This window comes from Arachis ipaensis, chromosome B06 (assembly GCF_000816755.2).
Source record: "Arachis ipaensis cultivar K30076 chromosome B06, Araip1.1, whole genome shotgun sequence".
In the NCBI taxonomy this organism is placed as follows: domain Eukaryota; kingdom Viridiplantae; phylum Streptophyta; class Magnoliopsida; order Fabales; family Fabaceae; genus Arachis; species Arachis ipaensis.
In genome coordinates this window covers 89,836,103-89,844,122 of record NC_029790.2, presented here as the reverse complement: position 1 = coordinate 89,844,122, position 8,020 = coordinate 89,836,103, and positions in this window count along the sequence as shown.

Here is an 8,020-nt window from a genome sequence, read left to right as displayed (position 1 = left end):
CACTCTGTGTCAAACACAAATGGTGTGTCAGCAGCTAGCAGGTTGCTTAGAGGTTTTACAATTTTTGAAAAATCCTTTATAAACCTCCTATAGAATCCTGCATGCCCTAGAAAGCTTCTGATTGCCTTAACATTGGCAGGTGGTGGTAATTTTTCAATTACTTCTATTTTAGCTTGATCTACCTCTATTCCCTTGTTTGAAATTTTATGTCCAAGGACAATCCCTTCAGTCACCATAAAGTGATATTTTTCCCAGTTTAAAACCAGGTTGGTCTCTTGGCATCTTTTCAAAACCAGTGTCAGGTGATCAAGACATGAGCTGAATGAGTCTCCATATACTGAGAAGTCATCCATGAAGACTTCCAGAAATTTTTCCACCATATCAGAGAAAATAGAGAGCATGCATCTCTGAAAGGTTGCAGGCGCATTACACAGCCCAAATGGCATCCTTCTGTAAGCAAACACTCCAGATGGACATGTGAATGCTGTTTTCTCTTGATCCTGGGGATCTACTGCAATTTGGTTGTAGCCTGAATAGCCATCCAAAAAATAGTAATAATCATGACCTGCTAGTCTTTCTAGCATCTGGTCTATGAATGGTAAAGGAAAAGGATCCTTTCTAGTGGCTGTATTGAGCCTTCTGTAGTCAATACACATGTGCCACCCTGTAACTTTTCTTGTAGGAACCAGTTCATTTTTTTGTTATGAACCACTGTCATGCCTCCCTTTTTGGGGACAACTTGGACAGGGCTCACCCAGGGGCTATCAGAAATAGGATAAATAATTCCAGCCTCTAGTAATTTGGTGACCTCTTTCTGCACCACTTCCTTCATGGCTGGATTTAGCCGCCTCTGTGGTTGAACCACTGGCTTAGCATTGTCCTCCAATAAGATCTTGTGCATGCATCTAGCTGGGCTTATGCCCTTAAGGTCACCTATGGACCACCCAAGAGCTGTCTTGTGTGTCCTTAGCACTTGAATTAGTGCTTCCTCTTCCTGTGGATTTAAAGCAAAGCTTATGATCACTGGAAAAGTGTCACCTTCTCCCAGAAATGCATATTTCAGGGATGGTGGTAATGGTTTGAGCTCGGGTTTAGGAGGTTTTTCTTCTTCCTGAGGAAATTTCAGAGGCTCTTTCAATTCCTCTGAATCCTCAAGATCAGGTTGAACATCTTTAAAGATATCTTCCAACTCTGATTCGAGACTCTCAGCCTTGTTGATCTCCTCTACCAAAGAGTCAATAAGATCAACTTTCATGCAGTCTTTTGGTGTGTCTGGATGCTGCCTGGCATTGACAGCATTCAACTTAAACTCATCCTCATTGACTCTTAGGGTGACTTCCCACTTTTGGACATCAATGAGAGTTTGCCCAGTTGCTAGGAAAGGTCTTCCTAGGATGAGAGTAGCACTCTTGTGCTCCTCTATTTCCAGCACTACAAAGTCAGTGGGGAAGGAGAATGGCCCAACCCTGACAATCATGTCCTCAATCACGCCTGATGGGTATTTAATGGAGCCATCAGCAAGTTGGAGACATATCCGGGTTGGTTTGACTCATCAGTTAAACCAAGATTTCTGATAGTGGATGCAGGTATTAGATTGATGCTTGCTCCAAGATCACATAAAGCTGTCTTGGTGCAATTACCCTCTAGTGTGCATGGTATCAGAAAGCTCCCGGGATCCTTAAGCTTTTCTAGGAAGCTTTTTAGAATGACTGCACTACATTCTTCAGTGAGGAGAACTCTTTCAGTTTCTCTCCAATCCTTCTTATGACTCAAGATCTCTTTCATGAACTTGGTATAAGAAGGTATTTACTCAAGTGCCTCTGCAAACGGAATCTTTATTTCAAGAGTCCGAAGATAGTCTGCAAAGCGAGCAAATTACTTATCCTGCTCCTCTTTGTGAAGTTTTTGAGGATAAGGCATCTTGGCTTTGTATTCCTCAACCTTAGTTCCTGCAGGTTTACTTCCTACAGAGGTGGTTGGAGAGGCCCGTTTAGAGGGGTTGTTATCAGCACTGGTGTGTGTCTAATCCCTCACTGACATTTGATTGCCAGAGTCAGAAGCTGGAGTGGCGTTGGACGCCAACTCCTTACTTGTTCCTGGCGTTTGAACGCCAGAACTGTACTTCTTTTGGGCGTTCAACGCCAATTCCTTGCTTGCTTCTGGCGTTGAACGCCAGGACTGAGCGTGGTTTGGGCGTTCAACGCCAGCTTTCCACCCAATTTCTGGCGTTTGATTGCTAGAATTATTCCTCTCCGGGCTCTTACTGTCCTCAGATGGATTTTGGGTAGTTTGCTCATTTCTTGGCTTCCTGCTACCTTGAGGTGGGGCATCTAATGTTTTCCCACTTCTCAATTGAACTGCTTGGCACTCTTCTGTTATTTGTTTTGACAGCTGCTGCTTTGTTTGCTTTAATTGTACTTCCATATTTTATTAGCCATTCTTGTCTCTTGTAGTCTCTCTTTGAATTCGGCTAACTGTTTTGTTAGAAAATCCAATTGTTGATTGAATTCAGTAGCTTGTTCTGCAGGACTCAGTTTAGCAGTCACTGTTCTACCCTCTTCTTTCATAGAAGGTTCACTGGTTAGGTACAGATGATGATTTCTGGCAACTGTATCAATGAGCTCTTGAGCTTCTTCAATTGTCTTTCTCATGTGGATAGATCCACTAGCTGAGTAATCTAGAGAAATCTGAGCTCTTTCTGTAAGCCCATAATAGAAAATGTCTAACTAAACCCACTCTGAAAACATTTCAGAGGGGCATTTTCTTAGCATCTCTCTGTATCTCTCCCAAGCATCATAAAGAGATTCATTATCTCTTTGTTTAAAGCCTTGGATGTCCAGCCTTAGCTGTGTCATCCTTTTTGGAGGGAAATATTGATTCAGGAATTTTTCTGACAGCTGTTTCCATGTCCTTATGCTAGCCTTAGGTTGGTTATTTAACCACCTCTTAGCTTGGTCTTTTACAGCAAATGGAAACAGTAATAGTCTGTAGACATCTTGATCTACTTCCTTATCATGGACTGTGTCAGCAATTTGTAAAAACTGTGCCAGAAACTCTGTAGGTTCTTCTTGTGGAAGACCGGAATACTGGCAACTTTGCTGCACCATGATAATAAGCTGAGGATTAAGCTCAAAGCTACTGACTCCAATGGAGGGTATACTGATACTACTCCCATATGAAGCAGTAGTGGGGTTAGCATATGACCCTAGAGTCCTTCTGGACTGTTCATTTCTACTTAGATGCATGATGGAGAAAGGGAGATGATGTAAAATAAAAAAAATATTTTTATTTATTTATTTATTTATTTATTTCGAAAATAAAATAAACTAAAATAAAATAAATAAAGATGGGTGAAGATTTTCGAAAAATGAAGAGAGAGAAAGAAGAAAAATGGTTAGGAAGTTTTGAAAAAGATATGATTGAGAGGATTTGATTGGAAAAGATATGATTTGAAAAAGATATGATTTTTAAATTTGATGACTAATGTAATGTTAATTTTTCGAAAATTATGAGTGGAATGAAGAAAAGATATTTTTTTTATTTTTGAATTTTATGATGAGAGAGAAAAACGCATAAAAGACACACAACTTAAAATTTTTTAGATCTAATGCTCCTTGTTTTCGAAAATTTTGGAGGGAAAACACCAAGGAACACCAAACTTAAAAATTTTAAGATCAAAACACAAGGAAGACTCAAGAACACTTCGAAGAATCACAAGAACAACAAGAACATGAAGGTAGAACACCAAACTTAAAATTTTTAGAAAACCAAAATAAAATTTTCGAAAATCAAAGAAAAATCAACAAGAAAACACCAAACTTAAAGTTTGGCACAAGATTTAATAGAAAAATTATTTTTGAAAAAAAGACTTTTAAAAAGAAGATACCCAATTACCAAGAACATAGACCAACGCTCTAGCCAATTGGGCAGTAAATATAACACTTGTTTTGAAGAAGTATTTTTTAATAACTAAGAATAAATTTTTTTTTTTTGAAAACTAATATTTTGAAAAGGCACACGAAAAACAAGAAAAATAAACAAGAACAACTTGAAGATGAAGGAAGAACAAAGAACACAAATTTCGAAAATTTTAAAAGAAAATTTTTTTTCCTAATCTAAGCAACAAAATAAACCGCCAGTTGTCCAAACTGGAACAATCTCCGGCAACGGCGCCAAAAACTTGGTGCACGAATTGTGAATCACACTTTTCACAACTCGTACCACTAACCAGCAAGTGCACTAGATCGTCCAAGTAATACCTTACGTGAGTAAGGGTCGAATCCCACGGAGATTGTTGGTTTGAAGCAATCTATGGTTACCTTGTAGCTCTTAGTCAGGAAAAAAATTCACTTATCAAATTGAATCGCGAGGAATAAAAGAGCATGAAATAAATACTTGTTATGCAGTAATGGAGAGTATGTTGGGGTTTTGGAGATGCTTTCTCTTCTGAATTTCAGCTTTTCTCTTGTATTCCTCTTCCTTCATGCATGCAAAAGTGCAAAGTTCCTTCCATGGCAAGCTGTGTGTTGGTGGATCACCGTTGTCAATGGCTACCATCCATCCTCTCAGTGAAAAGGGGTCTATGTGCGCTGTCACTACACGGCTAATCATCTGTCGGTTCCTGGTGCACGAATTGTGAATCACACTTTCCACAACTCGTACCACTAACCAGCAAGTGCACTGGGTCGTCCAAGTAATACCTTACGTGAGTAAGGGTCGAATCCCACGGAGATTGTTGGTTTGAAGCAATCTATGGTTATCTTGCAATTCTTAGTCAGGAAGTCAATTGTATTTATCAGTTGAATTGCGAATAAACAAGAGAGCATGGGTTAAAGGTTACTTGTTATGCAGTAATGGAGAATATGTTGGAGTTTTGGAGATGCTTTGTCTTCTGAATCTCTACTTTCCTTCGTCCTCTAATTCACATACGCACGTCCTTCTATGGCAAGCTGTGTGTTGGGGCATCACCGTTGTCAATGGTTACATCCCCTCCTCTTGTGAAAATGATCCAAATGCTCTGTCACAGCACGGCTAATCATCTGAGGTTCCCGATCGTGCTGGAATAGGATTCACCCTCCTTTTGCGTCTGTCACTACGCCCAGCACTCGCGGGTTTGAAGCTCGTCACAGTCATTCAATCCCTGAATCCTACCCGGAATACCACAGACAAGTTTTAGACTTTCCGAATTCTCATGAATGCCGCCATCAATCTAGCTTATACCACGGAGATTCTGATTAAGGAATCTAAGAGATATTCATTCAATCTAATGTAGAACGGAGGTGATTGTCAGACACACGTTCATGGATTGAGGAAGGTGATGAGTGTCACTAATCATCACCTTCTCCATAGTTAGGCGCGAATGGATATCTTAGATAGGAACACGCATGTTTGAATGAAAAACAGAAATACTTGCATTAATTCATCGAGACACAGCAGAGCTCGTCACCCCCAACAATGGAGTTTAGAGACTCATGCCGTCAAAGAGTACAAAGTTTAGATCTAAAATGTCATGAGATGTCGAATACAATAGTAAAAAGTCCTATTTATAATAAACTAGCTACTAGGGTTTACAGAAATAAGTAATTGATGCATAAATCCACTTCCGGGGCTCACTTGGTGTGTGCTTGGGCTGAGCTTGAAGTCTACACGTGGAGAGGTCATTCTTGGAGTTGAACGCCAACTTTTGTGCCATTTTGGGCGTTGAACTCCACTTTGCAACCTGTTTCTGGCGCTGGACGCCAGAATTGGGCAGAGAGCTGGCGTTGAACGCCGTTTGCATCGTCTAAACTTGAGCAAAGTATGGACTATTATATATTGCTGGACAGCCCTGGATGTCTACTTTCCAACGCAATTGAAAGCGCACCATTTTGTGTTTTGTAGCTTCAAAAAATCCATTTTGAGTGCAGGGAGGTCAGAATCCAACAGCATCAGGAGTCCTTCTTCAACCTCTGAATCTGATTTTTGCTCAAGTCCCTCAATTTCAGCCAGAAAATACCTGAAATCACAGAAAAACACACAAACTCATAGTAAAGTCCAGAAATGTGAATTTAACATAAAAACTAATGAAAACATCCCTAAAAGTAGCCAGATTCTACTAAAAACATACTAAAAATAATGCCAAAAAGCGTATAAATTATCCGCTCATCACAACACCAAACTTAAATTGTTGCTTGTCCCCACATGCCACAAGCACATGGTTTGGGACAGCTTGGTTTAGCCGCTTAGGCCAGGATTTTATTCCTTTAGGCCCTCCTATCCACTGATGCTCAAAGCCTTGGGATCCTTTTTATTTACCCTTGCCTTTTGGTTTTAAGGGCTATTGGCTTTTTGCTCTTGCCTTTTGGTTTTAAGAGCTTTTGGATTTTTCTGCTTGTTTTTTTTTTTTGCCATTTTTTCTTCTTCTTTTTTTTTTTTTCCTGCAAGCTTTGTTCTTTGCTGCTTTTTCTTGCTTCAAGAATCATTTTTATGATTTTTCAGATTATCAAATAACATGTTTCCTTGTCATCATTCTTTCAAGAGCCAACATATTTAACATTCTTAAACAACAACTTCAAAAGACATATGCACTGTTCAAGCATTCATTCAGAAACCAAGAAGCATTGTCACCACATCAATATAATTAAACTAAGTTCAAGGATAAATTCGAGACTCATGTACTTCTTGTTCTTTTGAATTAAAACATTTTTCATTTAAGAGAGGTGATGGATTCATAGGACAATCATAACTTTAAGACAAAGTTACTAACTACTAATGATCATGTAATGAAGACACAAACAGAGATAAGCACTTAACATAGAGAAAACGAAAAACAGAGAAAGTAAGAACAAGGAACGAGTCCACCTTAGTGATGATGGCATTTCCTTCTTGAGGAACCAATGATGTTCTTGAACGCTTCTATGTCTCTTCCTTGCCTTTGTGGCTTGATTCCCAGTGATTTTTGGTATTTCTATCCTCAATTGCTTCCAATAATTATGTGGAGGGAAGTGTATCCCCTGAGGTATCTCAAGGATCTCTTGATTTGTAGCCACATGTTCTACCACTGAGCTATAGATCCTTCACATAATTGTTTTACCACACCAAACTTAGAATGTTGCTCGCCCTCGAGCAAAAGAAGAAGGAATAGATGAAGAAGAAGATGTGGAAAAAAACTAGGATTATGAGGAGGGAAGGTGGGGATCCTGTGGGGTCCACAGATCTTGAAGTGTCAAGGCATTTACATCCCTACACCAATTTAGGCATGCAAAATGCCCTTGCACACAACTCTGGGAGTTCAGCGCCAGATTGGTGCTTGTTTTGGGCGTTGAACGCCCATTTGTTGCCCATTTCTGGCGTTGAACGCCAGAACCATGCTTGTTCTGGGCGTTCAGCGCCAGCTCTTCTCCAGGGTGCAATTCTGGCGTTCAAACGCCCAGATGCTGCCCATTTTGGGCATTCAGCGCCAGAACCATGCTCTGTTCTGGCGTTGAACGCCAGCCAGATGCTTCTTACTGGCGTTTAAACGCCAGTGAGATCCTCCTCCAGGGTGTGATTTTTCTTCTGCTGTTTTTGATTCCGTTTTCAATTTTTAATATTTATTTTGTGACTCCACATGATCATGAACCTAATAAAACATGAAAAACCATGAAAATAAATAAAAATTGGGTTGCCTCCCAACAAGTGCTTCTTTAATGTCCTTAGCTAGACCTTGCTGAGCTTTTAATCTAGCTTCAGCCTTGAGCACTCTTGCTCAACATTGCCTTCAAGATAGTGCTTGATTCTCTGTCCATTAACAATGAACTTCTTGTCAGAGTCAATATCTTGAAGCTCCACATAACCATATGGTTATAAACTTGTAATCACATATGGTCTCCTCCACCGGGACTTCAGTTTCCCGGGGAATAGCCTGAGCCTAGAGTTAAACAACAAAACCTTTTGTCCTGGTTCAAAGATTCTAGATGAAAGCTTTCTATCATGCCACTTTTTTTATTTTTCTTTATAAAGCTTGGCATTTTCGAAAGCAGTGAATCTGAATTCCTCTAGC